The sequence below is a fragment of the Mesoplodon bidens genome (genome assembly GCF_964165515.1).
Source record: "Mesoplodon bidens genome assembly, chromosome: X".
In the NCBI taxonomy this organism is placed as follows: domain Eukaryota; kingdom Metazoa; phylum Chordata; class Mammalia; order Artiodactyla; family Ziphiidae; genus Mesoplodon; species Mesoplodon bidens.
This window is the reverse complement of record NC_138163.1, coordinates 107294205-107312043: the sequence shown is the minus strand read 5'-3', so window position 1 is coordinate 107312043 and position 17839 is coordinate 107294205. Positions and strand designations below refer to the sequence as shown.

Sequence of the window (17839 nt, the reverse complement as noted above, 5' to 3'; positions counted from 1 at the left end):
ATTTGTGAATTCAACAGATTAAAAATGGTATCTCGGGGGCTTCCGTGGTGGCGCAGTGGTTGAGAGTCCACCTGCCGATGCAGGGGACACGGGTTCATGCCCCGGTCTGGGAAGATCCCACATGCCGTGGAACAGTTGGGCCCGTGAGCCATGGCTGCTGAGCCTGCACTCCGTAATGGGAGAGGCCACAACAGTGAGGGGCCCGCGTACAGCAAAAAAAATAAATAAATAAAAATGGTATCTCATTGCTTTAGTTTACAATTCCTTGATCACAATCAGGTTGAATAGATTATATATAATGTATATATGAGCTAGCTATATTTCTTCTTTTATAAACCTATAGCTTTTGGTTAAAATTTTGTGCTCTCTGCTCTTTTGGGGCATTTACGCTGTTTTTAATTGCAAAAGCATGGATGAAGAACATTTTCTCTCAAAAATAAAACTTCTACCCAAAAGAACTACCTTCTAAGTAGGATCTTTACATGTGTGGCCCTTATTTGATCTCTTCCTCCTTATATATGTGGCCTTTGAAGGAAAAAAATTTGTCCACTACCAAAATGGATATAAATTTTCTAGAAGCAACTTAAAAACTGCTTCAGAAAACCTCCAGAAAACCTCCTGCCTTTCCTAGAACAACTAAAGGGAAGGACTGTGGAGGAAAGCTTGGTCTCTGAGGAAAGGGATTTGTCTAATAGATATGACTGTAGTGTTTCCCTGTTGCTGCCGTAAGTAAGGACAAGGGAATTTATGGCTGAAAAAAACATGTATTTGGATAAAGAAAGAGACATTACAATTCACAACTATCTAGAGAACACAGTAAGGAATACAAATAAAGTCACGAATCACAGGAAGGAGTGCCCTAAGAAGGCAGTAGAGAATAGGAGTGGGGGCAGCAGCAGCAAGGAGGAGAGGGTCCTAAGGGTTCCCAGATGCCCTCAGCTTCATTCCAACCAGTTTAAAGAAGAGGACACCCGGAAACTATTTGTTGATACAGAAATTAAATATACTCACACTACAAATAAGGGGACCCATCAAGTGCTGCAGCCCCTCCCTCTGTCAAATGCAATTCATAAAAGGAAAAAGGAATTGAAGGACATCTAGAAATCACAGAACCCTAGGAAGCAGACAGACTATTTATGGAGTCCATCACTTACAGGGAAATGGTTTCCATACTGCTGGGGCCAAGTTCCTAGAACCACATTCTCTTGTACTACTGCTTATTTCCATCTCTGACCATAACCTTCATCTTGAAAATGGCCAAAGTAAGTTTAATTTGAAACCAAGAGCCAGACCACACTTTTAAAATAGATGCAAAGAATCTGAAGAAATAGCAAAGAAACAGATTTTGTTCTTGAGATTTAAGATGGTAAGCCTACTACTAAAATATGTTCAATATGTGACATAATTGGTTGGACATGTGCCAGGACATTTTTGAGGGAGACCCCCAATCATCAACAGGAAATTGCAGACTACCTACACAAATGCCATCCACAATGCCTTTGCCCCACAGCCTTTCTGTAGGAGGAGGGCTGGAAAAGTTCTCAGACTCCCTTGTAACTAAGGGTGTACAAATGACCCAGTTCTAGCCAATGTGATGTAAGGGGAGAGTCTTGTTTTCAAGAGGACATACCTCTGCAAACCCTTCTGCCAGTTGCCCTCTTTCTTCCTGCATGGAATACGGATGTGAGGTGTGAAGTATAGCCATTGTACAATCATGCGAATGAGAACCACATGCTAAACTTAATGGGTTGGAAAAACAGAAAGGTATGTGTCCTTGAAGACATCCACCCTGAATTGCCTACCTCCAAACTACTTTTGTGAGATAACTACACTCTTATCTAAGCCTCTATTAATTGCATTTCTGTTCAATTGCAGCCAAACTCATTCCTAGTAATATACCAAGGGTAAACAAACAAACTGTAATTGAGCTCCCCACTGTGGTATAAAGAGGCAGATACACATCAAAAATGAAATTAAAATGTCATAGATGCTATAAAAGAAGTAAAGGATACATTAAGGGAAGAATGGTCAGGTTAGTGGTAACCAGAAAAGATATGAAGTCTTCACAGACCAGGCAACACTTGAGAGTCCTGAAAAATGACTTGTTTGCCAGGGGCAGGAAGGAAAGTCTACACGTCAAGCAACCTAGGACACTGCAACACAACAGACTTCCCATTCTTCTAACAAAAATGTATCAGGATCTACCACAGCCAAGCGTCGTGCCAGGAGTCCGATTACCAAAATAACATAAAACCTGCCTTCATGTTGCTTAGTCTAATTGACTTTTTTCAAGGCTATCTCAATAAAACAAGTAGTCACAACTTGGTGGCTGCATAACTGTATCACAGATATACTGCTGTGTTTGGCCTATAAGAAATCTGGTTTTCCAAGTCTTCCAAACTGAAACCTACACTTTGTTCCTTATCACCGAGGAATCGCCTCCCTCCTAGAACAAAGGGAAAGACATCGTGTTGTCACTTGTTTTCATTCAAAATCTCGGTGCAATTATGAAGCTGGCAAATATCCCCAGGAGATCAAATCAGTCTATTTTGTAACTCACAGCTTCAAAGCTTCTGGAGACAATCAGGATCCAAGTACTTAAGAAAATTACCTCACCATCTATTCACCTCCTTGGAAACTGCTTCTGAAATGTCTGCAATGTCTTGCTTTAGCTACCAAGGAACACCAATCTTAAGGAAGGTTCCTCCCACATACCAATTTATTGATAGCTACTAATTTGAGGAGAAAATTCTCTTTGGAAAAGCATTTCACCAAACTTCATAATAAGCGTTATAGAATTTAACACCTTATGCAGTTTATTGTAAAACAGATTTTCTTCCTGTCCTTCTTATCGCACAGACACTGTGAAACACAAGGAAAGTCCCATGAAAATACAGCCCCTTACCACCCGTTGAACTGAAGCATTTATCTACCTCAGAGATGGGTAAGACAAAGGGACATAAAATGATGTGGTCTGGTACAGAACCAATAGGAATGTAACTGGGTGCTCAGAAGAATCAAATATAAATTCATTAAATTATAAGCGAATCTTTCAGAATCATCTGGAAAAAAATTGAATCCTGCTGGCAACATGCATGAATATCCATAAAAACATTCTTTGGCCTTACCTTGTTATTCTGGTCTATAATTGTTTTCACATTTTTAGTGCTCACTCATGCAATTCAGGCCTCAAAGCAGCTTTGGGGCACTGGATTTCAACCTCAGAAAAGGGGTGCATACAGGGGGATCCATAGCTACAGGTCACTAGAGCCAACAGCAAGATAGCTACCACACAGCCCCTTCAAAGGCCTAAGCCTTCTCAGGGTTCACCAATCTGCCTATAGCACTGAGTAAATGGAGACCTAGGGCAGAGAATTGAATGAGTTTCTGAGTTATGATGCTGAATACTTGGATTAATCTTAGGAAACAGCTCCATACTGCATCTCTTTTACAATAACCACACTGACAAGTCAATGCCAAATCTCTCATTTTAGTGACAGGCCAACATGGCTGCTTTGATCTCATTCCCATTCAATAGTGAGTAGCACCTACAGCACAGCCTGTGATTTACCATAATGCTATCAAGACCCCACATAATCTCTTACATGTGAATTTACAAGAGGGTAATGAGCCAAAAGTATTGTGAGTTGTATTTTGATGAATTTTATACTTTGTATGTGTGCAGACATACATGCAGAACACTTTAACCCCATCATTAGATAAACCTTAATTCTTTGCTCTTCTATCATTGTAAATTCCTTGATGATTTCTATAAGCCTCCTAATTACTGTATGCATTCTTAAGGTGTTCAAGTTAATAATCTCATTTACTCTGGCTGTCATATAAGGTAGAAACTACAAAATGAACTTTATTTAATTATCTAGCTCACCATTCCCTACAGTCCTTCAGCAAATGAGTTAGAAGAAATAACCATTACAGGGACTTCCTCCCAAACGCATTTATATAGCACTATATAACCAAGTATATCATGGACAAAGTAATCTTATTTAAAATGGCTTGAAATATATCAGCTGCGTATCTACATGAGTACAAGAAGAAAAATATACAAATATATTTCTTTAATTTTCTTATTTCTGAGATAATCAAAATGCTCACTCTTAGTTAATTTATTAATGGTGAGTAATTTATTATGGTGAAATAACATTTACTGAATACCTACTACAAGCATTGTACTAAGCAGAGTAGAATCTAGCATTTGACTTAAAACAGCTCTAAATAGGTTTTTTTTTTAAATCTCCAGGCTTGGTGAAAAGTTATTCTATTTTCAATACAACTTAGTGAGGTGGGAATATATAGGTTGCTCATAGCCCTTAAAGGATTCTGCTTATCTCTAAAATGTCTCTGCCCCCTGCTCCCTTTTGTATGGAAAACAAGAGGCTAGGACATCACAGGATTCTGTCTTACCAACATTCACTAAAGGAACACATGGTCTTGGTTTCTAAGAGGTTATTCAGTAAAGTAAATTGGTTTTTTGCCCTCATGGAAATATTCCTCAAAACTTTCCATTTCTGGATATGATAAACTCAGAACCTATAGGACTCTCTCCATCCCCTGCACACATACACACAAAAAACAACCACAAAACCTAGGTATCATAGAAAGAGAAATGAACTTAAGGTAATGGACAGTGAGCAAAAGCATACAGACTCTCACAGGGAACCCACAACTGCTGGGAGGAATACAGACAGGGAACTATGTCAATAAGTTTTAGTCACCATGGCTTTTAGCCTGGGGCTAAGTGCAGCATTTGTGATGAACAGCAGCTAGTGGAGGACAGGGGACACATAGAAAAAACCCGACATTATCCTGGCGTAGGGAACCAGAAAAGGTGAGTTGGGAAAATGCTGAAGAAGTGAGGGAATCCCAGAAGGAAGACAGCCAGAGAGGGAACCCCCAAACTCTGTATTCAATTACATCTGTAATTGAATCCTAACTATGGTGGTATGGAATAAATGCAAAGCAAAAGAACAAATTTTGAACTAAGACTGTAACTGCCACCCAGAAGGTGCTGATGAGTGAAGAGAAGCAGACAGACACTGGCAGATTGTGCACTCAGTTGAAGGAGAGGAGATGATGTGCCTTTTAGTCTGGATTTAGGTGAAGTCCAAGTGCTCACAGCAGAAGTATAAGCATGTGTGAAAAACCCAGTCGTTCAGACCTGAAAAACCAGATAAAAAGAATCCAGGAAATCATGAGCATTGAAGAGAAAGACCCAAAGAGTAGATCCCTAACCCCTAATTACCCACATCTCTGACTAAACCCTGAACAACACTTGCACAGGCTAGACTATTAACAGCCCATCCAAAAACAGCAGATCTGAACAAAGACAAGAGCTACTATACAAGAGTTAGCTGTTCAAGCCCAGCCAAGAAAACTGGCTGCTAAAATAAAGAAATAGTACTTAATGGATAAAAATAACATAGTCCAGAATCTCCTCAATTTAACATTCATAACATCCAAGATATAATCCCAAAGTACCCAGCATACGAAGAATCAAGAAAATATCTCACACACACACACACACACACACACACACAAAATATAACACATTATCAGGAGAAAAGATAATCATTCTAGTCCAACTCCAAGATGAACCAGAACTAACAGACAAGGATGTTAAAGTGGCTAGCCTCAATGAAATACAAGAAGACATGTTTTCAATTCATAAAAACCTGACTTCCGACCTTGGTATAGAAGGACTTCGGAATTTATCATTCCCATTCTCACAACAAGAAAAAAAGATGAACAAACTGAAAGTCAACAACTCTTTCTAGATCCAGCAGAGCACTGAGCTCACAGCACAAAACACTGCCCCCAAAACTGTAGAGACAGACAGGTGCATACAGAAAATCCAACTTACCAAAGAAGAGGCCCAGGAACAGAAAACTCCAGAACCAGTACCAGAGTAGAAAACCTAAACTGTAGCTGATTGCTAGAAGCTCAGTGTGGACAAGTTTGAGAGTTAAAAACTTCAGGGGGGCTTGATCTTAGGGGGACCCTCATACTTTTGTGAGTTTTACCACCAGGAGCCCTGCCAAGTTCTCACAGTGAAGATCAGAGAAAAATTCCCTCAGGCTTCCAGAAGTGGGAGGGGGAAAGTAGCTACTTTGTAATATGCCCAGAACATTCTCTACCTCTTAACAAGGTCTGCCCTCAAGAGAAACTATTTAACAGAGCCTAATCAACCTTGGAGAAGTGAAATACTCAAATTGGCTCAAAATACCCAAATACCCAGTTGGTTCTAACCCCCTTTAGCCTTCCACATGGGGGAAGGAAATCACCCAATTCCAGCCCCCATCTAGCCTTCCTATTTCACCTAAGGGTGAAAAGCAAATGCTGAGACGCAGTCGTGAAGGTCACAGCCCAGGGGTACAGGCTCACTAAAAGACTGAGACCCAGTCTTAGGATTATAAAACACTTCCCCTCTCCCCACACCTTCCCACTACATCAGTAGAACTCTTGTATAATGAGAGGGGAATAAAACGGAACGAATAGCTCATCCCAGACCTTATTTAAGAACAAATCCCTAGGAGAACCTGAAGACAATAGGGGAGTGAAAAACAAAGACACCAGCGGAAGGTTTATCCTGTCACCTACAGCTACAGTACATACTACACACAGTCTAACTTCTAGCCAGATAAACATCAAACTTCACACTAGAGGCCTATTTACCTCAGTTCCTATTACTCAGTACATGATGTCCAGTTTTCAACAAAAAATTTCAAAGCATAATAAAACAAAACAACCTAGTTAGATGAGACAAAGAAAGCATGAGAACTAGACTCAATTATGGCAGAGATGTTGGAATGATCAATTGATGAAAACTTCAGCAGAGAAATTGGAAGTCTCAGCAGAGAAACAGAAACAATAAAAATGAAATTTTAGAACAACAGAAACATATAATTTCTGGAAAAATCACTAGATTGACTAACATCAAATAGATATGACAGAGGAATGAGTAAGTGAACTTAAAGACAAATCAACAGAAATTACAGAAGGTGAAGAATAGAGAGAAAAAATTAAACAAAATGAACAGAAGCTAAGAGACCTGTTAAATGATATTATACAGTCATAAATAAATGTAAATAGAATACCAGATGAAGAGGAGAGAGAAAAAATATTTGAAGAAATAATGGATTAAAATTTCCCAAAATTGATGAAAGAAATTCGCAGATACAAAATACATGAATCAAAGCAGGATAAGCAGAGAAACCCAGCCACAGTACATAATAAACCATTGTAAGGCAAAGATAAAGAGCAAACCTTGAAAGCAGCCAGAGAAAAATGACATATCACCATCAAGAGAACAGTGATCTGATTAATGCTTAACTTCTCATCAGAAACCATGGAAGACAGAAAGACTGGAACATCTTTAAAGTCTTGGGGGGAAAAAAAAGGAAATGTTAACCCAGAATTCTGTATCCAGCAAACATATCCCTGAAGAGTGAAAACAAAATAAAGATACTTTCAGATAAAAGAAAACTAAAAGCATTTGTCACTGGCAGATCACTATAAGAAGTGCATTTGCTGGCAGCAGACTTGCACTGTAAGAAATGCTAGAAGTTATTTACATGTAAGGCAAATGATACTAGATGGAATTGGGACACTCAAAAATGAATAAAGAGCATAAGAAGTAATAAATGGAGGAATAAATACAGAGGACTATATTTTGCTTTTTTCCTCTGAATTTCTTTATAAATCAAATAACTGTCTAAAACTAAAATGGTAAGTGTCTTCTGGAGTGTGTGTGTGTGTGTGTGTGTATGTGTGTGTGTTTACATGTAACAACTATAACAAAAAGGACAGAGGTGTGGACCTATAAGTTTGTAAGTTTTCGATGTTTTACTTGAAGTAGTACATTATTAACTAATGTACTAAGTAGTACATTATTAACTAATTAAGTGGACTGTGAAAAGTTATTTTTGTATATTATAATCCCTAGGGCAGCTGCTATAAAAAGAGTACGAAAAAGAATAGCTAAAATATCAAAAGACAAAATAAAAGAGAATTCTGAAAACATATTCAAATCCTCTACAAACAAGGCAGGATGAAGAGAGGAAGGAAAAACAGAGAAGATGTGTAGAAAATAAAAAAAATATATATTAGGCCTAAGCCCAATCATGTCAATAATTACATTAAAGATCATTGAACTAAACACTCCAATTAAGAAGCAGAAATTGTCAGAAGACAAAAATAAAACAAACTACACAAGTCTACACTGTTTACAAGACACTCATTTTAAATATAAATACGCAGACAGGTTAAAAATGAGCAGATGAAAAACGTACCTTGCAAAGAGTAATAAGCAAAAGGCTGCAATGGCCATTAACATCACAAGACAAATTTCAAAACCAAATGTATTACCAGAGATAAAGGAGAATGATAAAAGAGTCAATAATGATAAAAGAGTCAATTCAACAGGAAGGGATCAACCCAAATGTGTATGCATCCCATAACAGAGTTTCAAAATATATGAAACAAGAATTGACAGAATTAAAGGGAGAAACAGACAATTGTCCAACCATAGTTGATGACTTTAACACTCCTGTCTCAGCAATGGATTGAACTAGAAAAAAAAAAGAACAATCAGCAAAGCCATAGAAGATATGCACATTATCAGCCACTTTGACCTAATATATATTTATAGAATGATACACCCCAAAACGGCAGAATACACATTCTTTTCAGATTTACATGGGATAGTTACCAGGAGAGATCATATTCTAGGTTATAAAACAAGCCTCAATAATTTTTTTCTTAAAAAAACCAAACCTGAAATCATATGGAGTATGTTCTCTGACCACAAAAGAATCAAATTAGAATACCATTTTAGGGCACACAGGACCACCCTCAAGTTTGTGATTCACCACGGAAGAGCCAACAGTAGGTTATACTCATGGCTAAGATTTATCACAGTCTAGGGTACAGAGTAAAAGCAGGAGGAAAAAGGTTATGCATTGGGTAGAACCCAGAGAGGTCACAGACCTTTTTATACATACTCTCTCTAGAGGCAAAATATAGGGGTATATGCAAAATACCTCTGCCCAGGGAAGAGCAGAAAGAGCAACTGAGTCTCAGCTTTCATGGCTTGTACGAAAGGCTGGTCATACAGGCATATCCTGTTACTTGACCGCCATGGTAATTGAAACTCAGGACCCCAACAATGAAACTAGGTACACTTCATCAATCTGGATGTTTGCACAAAGCAGTTCTGACAAACAGGTACAGCACGGTCTATTGCTCCTGGTGTTCAAAACTAAATCAACCATTAACATAAAAACATGCAGAGGGCCACATTCCTAGGGGTTAACCAAGAGTCAATCATGGTTCCAGGTTCCCTTAGAGACACGAAGGAGTCAGCAACCAGACCCCCTGTGTTAACATTTTCCTCACAAACACCAGTATGTAAACCAGGAAAACACTACATATTTGGGAAGTAAACAATAAAACTCTAAATAATCACTGGATCAAAAATAAATTACATATATGCTAACTTCTCTTATGAAAAGGATCTGATAAATTGAAGGAGTATTACTGTATTAGAATAAAAATTATAGTAGTATGTAGTAAAATGTATGTGACTGCATTTGGATGAAAAGCTTTCAACAAAGGGAAACACACAAAAAACAAAAAATCAATTACAAGAGAAACTGGACAATATTTTGAACTAAATGGTAATGAAAATACAACATAAAATCTGTGGAATGCAGTTAAAGTTGTGCTTAGAAGGAAAGTTATAGCCTTAAATGTCTATATTAAAAAAGATCATAATGAATCAACAAGTACTATACAGAAAATTTTTCAAAAATATATAAGTAGAAATTACCCTCCATGTTGTCTTCCATTTTTCCCAGATCTAATGCCAGAATAGAAATGTTTTTAGGTGCTTGTAGGGTGAAACATTTGGTTTCTTTGGAAAGCAAAATATCACAAAATCTATGAGCAAGAGGGAACCACCTCCTGAGTAGGAATGTACCATTTAAAGTACACCCTAACCCTAACCCTGGTAGTCCAGTGGTAAAGAATCCACCTTGCAATGCAGGGGACGCGGGTTCAATCCCTCATTGGAGAACTAAGGTCTCACATGCCACGGGGCAACTAAGGCCACGCGTCACGACTACTGAGCTCGCGCACCTCAACTAGAGCCCGTGTGCCTCAAACTACAGAACCCACGTGCCCTGGAACCCGCGTGCCACAACTAGAGAGAGAGAACCTGCATGCCACAACTAGAGAAAAGCCTGCATGCCGCAATGAAGAGCCTGCTCGCTGCAATGAAAAGATCCCGTGTGCTGCAACGAAGATCCCACATGCTGCAACTAAGACCTGACGCAGCCAAAAAAATAAATAAATAAATAAAATAAAGTACACAATTCTGAGTAGGCCCAAACACTGTGATTATTCTGTTTCCTACCACACTTAGAGAGATGTAGAGGCTGGGGCCGGGGGGAGGGAGGGAGGCGGGAGGCAGGTGTTAGGGGTCAGCTTTAGAATTTGTGTGGTCCTTCCAGTTGTATAAAAAGCCTTTCTGATGAGCAGATTTTAGTATTTTTGTTGGCCTGGCAATGTGAGAAAAGGGTAATTCCAATAGGGGCCTCACTCTGCCCAGAGACAAGTACAAAGGGTCAAAGGGTAACCCATGGTACATATAGGAGCCGAGTGTTTGGCCAGTGAGAGCCCCACTGCCCCACTGCGTCACACAAACATTCCCAAAGCAGCAACTCAATGGCTCACAGGGCCACAAGTATTACTAGTACAGCTATTAGGTTGGCTTGCCACACTTCCACAGATTAGTCTGGTAAGGAGATAATGAGCTCAAATGGATTCAGACAATTTATTACTTAAACACACAGCAAAAGCAGAATCAGCACAGTGTCAGTGTGCCAAGCCCTTAATCCCACATGCTGACATCAAACAGGAAGGGCCAGATGACAGATGTTGAAGCGATGTGTCATGCTGCTGTCAAGGAGCCACCTCTAAACTAAATCCAAGCAGTTTTACAGACTTACAGAGACACCTCAAGGGCACAAGGTACAAGGAGGAGACCCCTGCACTCAGCTGAACGAGGAGATGGATGAGAAATGGACTTATGACAGGTTCCCACGAGGGATGTTAGGAGAAACCACCTAGTGACAGCTCCTCACTGAGCCGCTTACCTCCCCTTGCTCGAGGAGGAACCACAGGGCATTTCGCCAAGACTTGAGTCAGACTGTGGTGAAGCATTGCCCACGTGGCCTGAATGAAGACGTGCAAGGTGGGCAGGGTGCCGCACAGAGAAGCTCTTCCACAATATGTTGATCTTATGTGCTTTTACTAGAGTGATATTCAATGCCAAGATTTCTGAAGCACTCACTAAGAAGTGATACTGAGCGTTTCAGCTGGGCCCTGAATTAACTGAAGGAAAGTCATGGAGGAGGACAGTAAGTGAAGTTTTTAATAAAATATCCTCTGTCACCTACCCATACAGGCTAATGGAATTAACCACTCCAAATACAAACACCCTTGAAGCAGGGGGCCTATTTGTGGGAGACATGTGTAGTGCACAATGAAGGAAGCTGTATACCAGCTATATGACTTCCCTAACCACTCACTCTTGGTCCTACAGAAGGACACTCTCAGGGTCTTGTAATATTCTGTGGTGTGGAATTAATGCTGCTCCTTCTGGTCAAACAGAATAAGGTCAGATCAAAGGCTGTGGTTCTAAAACAACCAGCGTACTATAATCAGCAGCATCTACCCCAGACAGTGTTAGAACCTTAGGCTGTAAACAAACCCATCTCAGAGCTCTCTGAGACAGTCTGCCTTTGTCCTGGCTAGCTGGGGAACCTACAACAAAATGAGTTTTGGGTTGTTTTTTTTTTTTTTTGAGCCAATGAATTAGACAAGCTTTATGTTGATTAAAGACAAGATGCTAAGCGGTGAACCAAAATCAAAACAAACACTGATGCACAGTTTTGCTAAGAGAGCTCTCTCTCTAGTAAGTTCAGAAAATGAACACTACGGTTATATACCCTTAAAATAAACAGTGAATTTAGTCATTATAGGTAGCTTAAAAATATTGATTGTGATCAGTGATCACACACTGTATGAAACTAACAAACTATTTAATATTCTCATTTTTTAAGATAGGTAGAGAACAAAGGTATTTAATTATGTTTGTGTCCCAACCGCTTACTGACAAATTTTCATCTTACAGTGAAATAACATATACTATAAAAATGATAGAGACTTCCGGGTAAGATGGCGGAAGAGTAAGACGCGAAGATCACCTTCCTCCCCACGGATACACCAGAAATACAGCTACACGTGGAACAACTCCTACAGAACACCTACTGAATGCTGGCAGAAGACCCCAGACCTCCCAAAAGGCAAGAAACTCCCCACATACCTGGGTAGGGCAAAGCGGAGAGATTCCCGCACAGAGGATCGGTGCCAAGCGGCACTCACCCGCCCGAGAGGCTTGTCTGCTCGCCCGCCAGGGCGGGCGGCGCTGGAAGCTGAGGCTCGGGCTTCGGTCAGAGCGCAGGGAAAGGACTGGGGCTGGCGGCGAGAACTCAGCCTGAAGGGGGCTAATGTGCCACAGCTAGCCGGCAGGGAGTCCGGGAAAACTCTGGAGCTGCCAAAGAGGCAAGAGACTTTTTCTTCCCTCTTGGTTTCCTGGTGCGCGAGGAGAGGGGATTAAGAGCGCTGCTTAAAGGGGCTCCACAGACGGGCGCGAGTCACGACTGAAAGCGCGGAGCCCAGTGACGGGCGTGGGACGCTGGGGCTGCTGCTGCCGCCGCCAAGAAGCCTGTGTGCGAGCGCAGGTCACTGTCCACACCGCCCTTCCGGGAGCCTGTGCAGCCCGCCACTGCTGGGGTCCCGGGATCCAGGGGCGGCTTCCCTGGGAGAACGCACGGCGCGCCTCGGGCTGGTGCAACGTCACGCCGAACTCTGCCGCTGCAGGCTCGCCCCGCACTCCGTGCCCCTCCCTCCCGCCCGGCCTGAGTGAGCCAGAGTCCCCGAAGAGGCTGCTCCTTTAACCCTGTCCTGTCTGAGCGAAGAACAGACGCCCTCCGGCGACCTACACGCAGAGGCGGGGCCAAATCCAAAGCTGAGACCCAGGAGCTGTGAGAACAAAGAAGAGAAAGGGAAACCTCTCCCAGCAGCCTCAGAAGCAGCGGACTAAAGCTCCACAATCAACTTGATGTACCCTGCATCTGTGGAATACATGAATAGACAACAAATCATCCCAAATTGAGGAGCCAGGAGTCAGTGCTGTGCCTCTGAGGTGGGAGAGCCAACTTCAGGACACTGGTCCACAAGAGACCTCCCAGCTCCACATAATATCAAACGGCGAAAATCTTCCAGAGATCTCCATCTCAACACCAGCACCCAGCTTCACTCAACGACCAGCAAGCTACAGTGCTGGACACCCTATGCCAAACAACTAGCAAGACAGAAACACAACGCCACCCATTAGCAGAGAGGTGGCCTAAAATCATAAAAAGTCCGCAGACACCCCAAAACACACCACCAGACGTGGACCTGCCCACCAGAAAGACAAGATCCAGCCTCATTCACCGGAACACAGGCACTAGTACCTTCCACCAGGAAGCCTACACAACCCACTAAACCAACCTTAGCCACTGGGGACAGACACCAAAAACAACGGGAACTACGAACCTGCAGCCTGCAAAAAGGAGACCCCAAACACAGTAACATAAGCAAAATGAGAAGACAGAAAAACACACAGCAGGAGAAGGAACAAGATAAAAACCCACCAGACCTAACAAATGAAGAGGTAATAGGCAGTCTACCTGAAAAAGAATTCAGAATAATGATGGTAAAGATGATCCAAGATTCTATTTCCCAGATCCAAAATCTTGGAAATAGAACAGACAAAATGCAAGAAACAGTTAACAAGGACCTAGAAGAACTAAAGATGAATCAAGCATCGATTAAAAACACAATACATGAAATAAAAAATACTCTAGATGGGATCAATAGCAGAATAACTGAGGCAGAAGAACGGATAAGTGAGGTGGAAGATAAAATAGTGGAAATAACTGATGCAGAGCAAAATAAAGAAAAAAGAATGAAAAGAACAGAGGACAGTCTCAGAGACCTCTGGGACAACATTAAACGCACCAACATTCGAATTATAGGGGTTCCAGAAGAAGAAGAGAAAAAGAAAGGGACTGAGAAAATATTTGAAGAGATTATAGTTGAAAACTTCCCTAATATGGGAAAGGAAATAGTTAATCAAGTCCAGGAAGCACAGAGAGTCCCATACAGAATAAATCCAAGGAGAAATACGCCAAGACACATATTAATCAAACTGTCAAAAATTAAACACAAAGAAATCCTATTAAAAGCAGCAAGGCAAAAACAACAAATAACACACAAGGGAATCCCCATCAGGATAACAGCTGATCTCTCAGCAGAAACTCTACAAGCCAGAAGGGAGTGGCAGGACATAATTAAAGTGATGAAGGAGAAAAACCTGCAACCAAGATTACTCTACCCAGCAAGGATCTCATTCAGATTTGATGGAGAAATTAAAACGTTTACAGACAAGCAAAAGCTGAGAGAGTTCAGCACCACCAAACCAGCTTTACAACAAATGCTAAAGGAACTTCTCTAGGCAAGAAACACAACAGAAGGAAAAGACCTACAATAACGAACCCAAAACAATTAAGAAAATGGGAATAGGAACATACATATCGATAATTACCTTAAATGTAAATGGACTAAATGCTCCCACCAAAAGACACAGATTGGCTGAATGGATACAAAAACAAGACCCATATATATGCTGTCTACAAGAGACCCACTTCAGACCTAGAGACACATACAGACTGAAAGTAAGGGGATGGAAAAAGATATTCCATGCAAATGAAAACCAAAAGAAAGCTGGAGTAGCAATTCTCATATCAGACAAAATAGACTTTAAAATAAAGACTACTAGAAGAGACAAAGAAGGACACTACATAATGATCAAGGGATCGATCCAAGAAGAAGATATAACAATTGTAAATATTTATGCACCAAACATAGGAGCACCTCAATACATAAGGCAAATACTAACAGCCATAAAAGGAGAAATCGACAGTAACACAATCATAGTAGGGGACTTTAACACCCCACTTTCACCAATGGACAGATCTTCCAAAATGAAAATAAATAAGGAAACACAAGCTTTAAATGATACATTAAACAAGATGGACTTAATTGATATTTATAGGACATTCCATCCAAAAACAACAGAATACACATTTTTCTCAAGTGCTCATGGAACATTCTCCAGGATAGATCATATCTTGGGTCACAAATCAAGCCTTGGTAAATTTAAGAAAATTGAAATTGTATCAAGTGTCTTTTCTGACCACAATGCTATGAGACTAGATATCAATTACAGGAAAAGAGCTGTAAAAAATACAAACACATGGAGGCTAAACAATACACTACTTAATAACGAAGTAATCACTGAAGAAATCAAAGAGGAATTTAAAAAATACCTAGAAACAAATGACAATGGAGACACGACGACCCAAAACCTATGGGATGCAGCAAAAGCAGTTCTAAAAGGGAAGTTTATAGCAATACAATCCCACCTTAAGAAACAGGAAACATCTCGAATAAACAACCTAACCTTGCACCTAAAGCAATTAGAGAAAGAAGAACAAAAACACCCCAAAGTTAGCAGAAGGAAAGAAATCATAAAAATCAAATCAGAAATAAATGAAAAAGAAATGAAGGAAACGATAGCAAAGATCAATAAAACTAAAAGCTGGTTCTTTGAGAAGATAAACAAAATTGATAAACCATTAGCCAGACTCATCAAGAAAAGAAGGGAGAAGACTCAAATCAATAGAATTAGAAATGAAAAAGGAGAAGTAACAACTGACACTGCAGAAATACAAAAGATCATGACAGATTACTACAAGCAACTCTATGCCCATAAAATGGACAACCTGGAAGAGATGGACAAATTCTTAGAAATGCACAACCTGCCAAGACTGACTCAGGAAGAAATAGAAAATATGAATAGACCAATCACAAGCACTGAAATTGAAACTGTGATTAAAAATCTTCCATCAAACAAAAGCCCAGGACCAGATGGCTTCACAGGCGAATTCTATCAAACATTTAGAGAAGAGCTAACACCCATCCTTCTCAAACTCTTCCAAACAATATCAGAGGAAGGAACACTCCCAAACTCATTCTACGAGGCCACCATCACCTTGATACCAAAACCAGACAAGGATGTCACAAAGAAAGAAAACTACAGGCCAATATCACTGATGAACATAGATGCAAAAATCCTCAACAAAATACTAGCAAACAGAATCCAACAGCACATTAAAAGGATCATACACCATGATCAAGTGGGCTTTATTCCAGGAATGCAAGGATTCTTCAATATACGCAAATCAATCAATGTGATACACCATATTAACAAGTTGAAGGAGAAAAACCATATGATCATCTCAATAGATGCAGAGAAAGCTTTCGACAAAATTCAACACCCATTTATGATAAAAACCCTGCAGAAAGTAGGCATAGAGGGAACTTTCCTCAACATACTAAAGGCCATATATGACAAACCCACAGCCAACATTGTCCTCAATGGTGAAAAACTGAAACCATTTCCACTAAGATCAGGAACAAGACAAGGCTGCCCACTCTCACCACTCTTATTCAACATAGTTTTGGAAGTTTTAGCCACAGCAATCAGAGAAGAAAAGGAAATAAAAGGAATCCAAATTGGAAAAGAAGAAGTAAAGCTGTCACTGTTTGCAGATGACATGATACTATACATAGAGAATCCTAAAGATGCTACCGAAAAACTACTAGAGCTAATCAATGAATTTGGTAAAGTAGCAGGATACAAAATTAATGTACAGAAATCTCTGGCATTCCTGTACACTAATGATGAAAAATCTGAAAATGAAATCAAGAAAACACTCCCATTTACCATTGCAACAAAAAGAATAAAATATCTAGGAATAAACCTACCTAAGGAGACAAAAGACCTGTATGCAGAAAATTATAAGACACTGATGAAAGAAATTAAAGATGATACAAATAGATGGAGAGATATACCATGCTCCTGGATTGGAAGAATCAATATTGTGAAAATGACTCTACTACCCAAAGCAATCTACAGATTCAATGCAATCCCTATCAAACTACCACTGGCATTTTTCACAGAACTAGAACAAAAAATTTCAAAATTTGTTTGGAAAAACAAAAGACCCCGAATAGCCAAAGCAATCTTGAGAACGAAAAACGGAGCTGGAGGAATCAGGCTCCCTGACTTCAGACTATACTACAAAGCTACAGTAATCAAGACAGTGTGGTACTGGCATAAAAACAGAAAGATAGATCAGTGGATCAGGATAGAAAGCCCAGAGATAAACCCACGCACATATGGCCAACTTATCTTTGATAAAGGAGGCAGGAATGTACAGTGGAGAAAGGACAGCCTCTTCAATAAGTGGTGCTGGGAAAACTGGACAGGGACAGGTAAAAGTTTGAGATTAGATCATTCCCTAACACCATACACAAAAATAAGCTTAAAATGGATTAAAGACTTAAATGTAAGGCCAGAAACTATCAAACTCTTAGAGGAAAACATAGGTAGAACACTCTATGACATAAATCACAGCAAGATCCTTTTGGACCCACCTCCTAGAGAAATGGAAATAAAAACAAAGATAAACAAATGGGACCTAATGAAACTTCAAAGCTTTTGCACAGCAAAGGAAACCATAAACAAGACCAAAAGACAACCCTCAGAATGGGAGAAAATATTTGCAAATGAAGCAACTGACAA

The 17839-nt window shown here is 40.1% G+C and overlaps 1 protein-coding gene across 4 annotated transcripts in view; it reads right to left on the bottom strand.

The window, feature by feature from the left end:
• The window catches only part of PRRG1 (proline rich and Gla domain 1), a 184508-nt gene that overhangs the window by 121665 nt on the left and 45004 nt on the right, over positions 1 to 17839 (bottom strand). Inside the window, exon 2 of one of the 4 annotated variants that reach the window (XM_081222112.1) lies at positions 8544 to 8587. The exons of 2 other annotated variants lie outside the window; for them this stretch is intronic. The gene's annotated coding sequence lies outside the window, so the exon portion shown is untranslated. Of the gene's footprint in view, positions 1 to 8532; positions 8588 to 17839 lie in introns of those variants that run through there. One more of the 4 variants, XM_081222113.1, reaches the window with a different exon arrangement.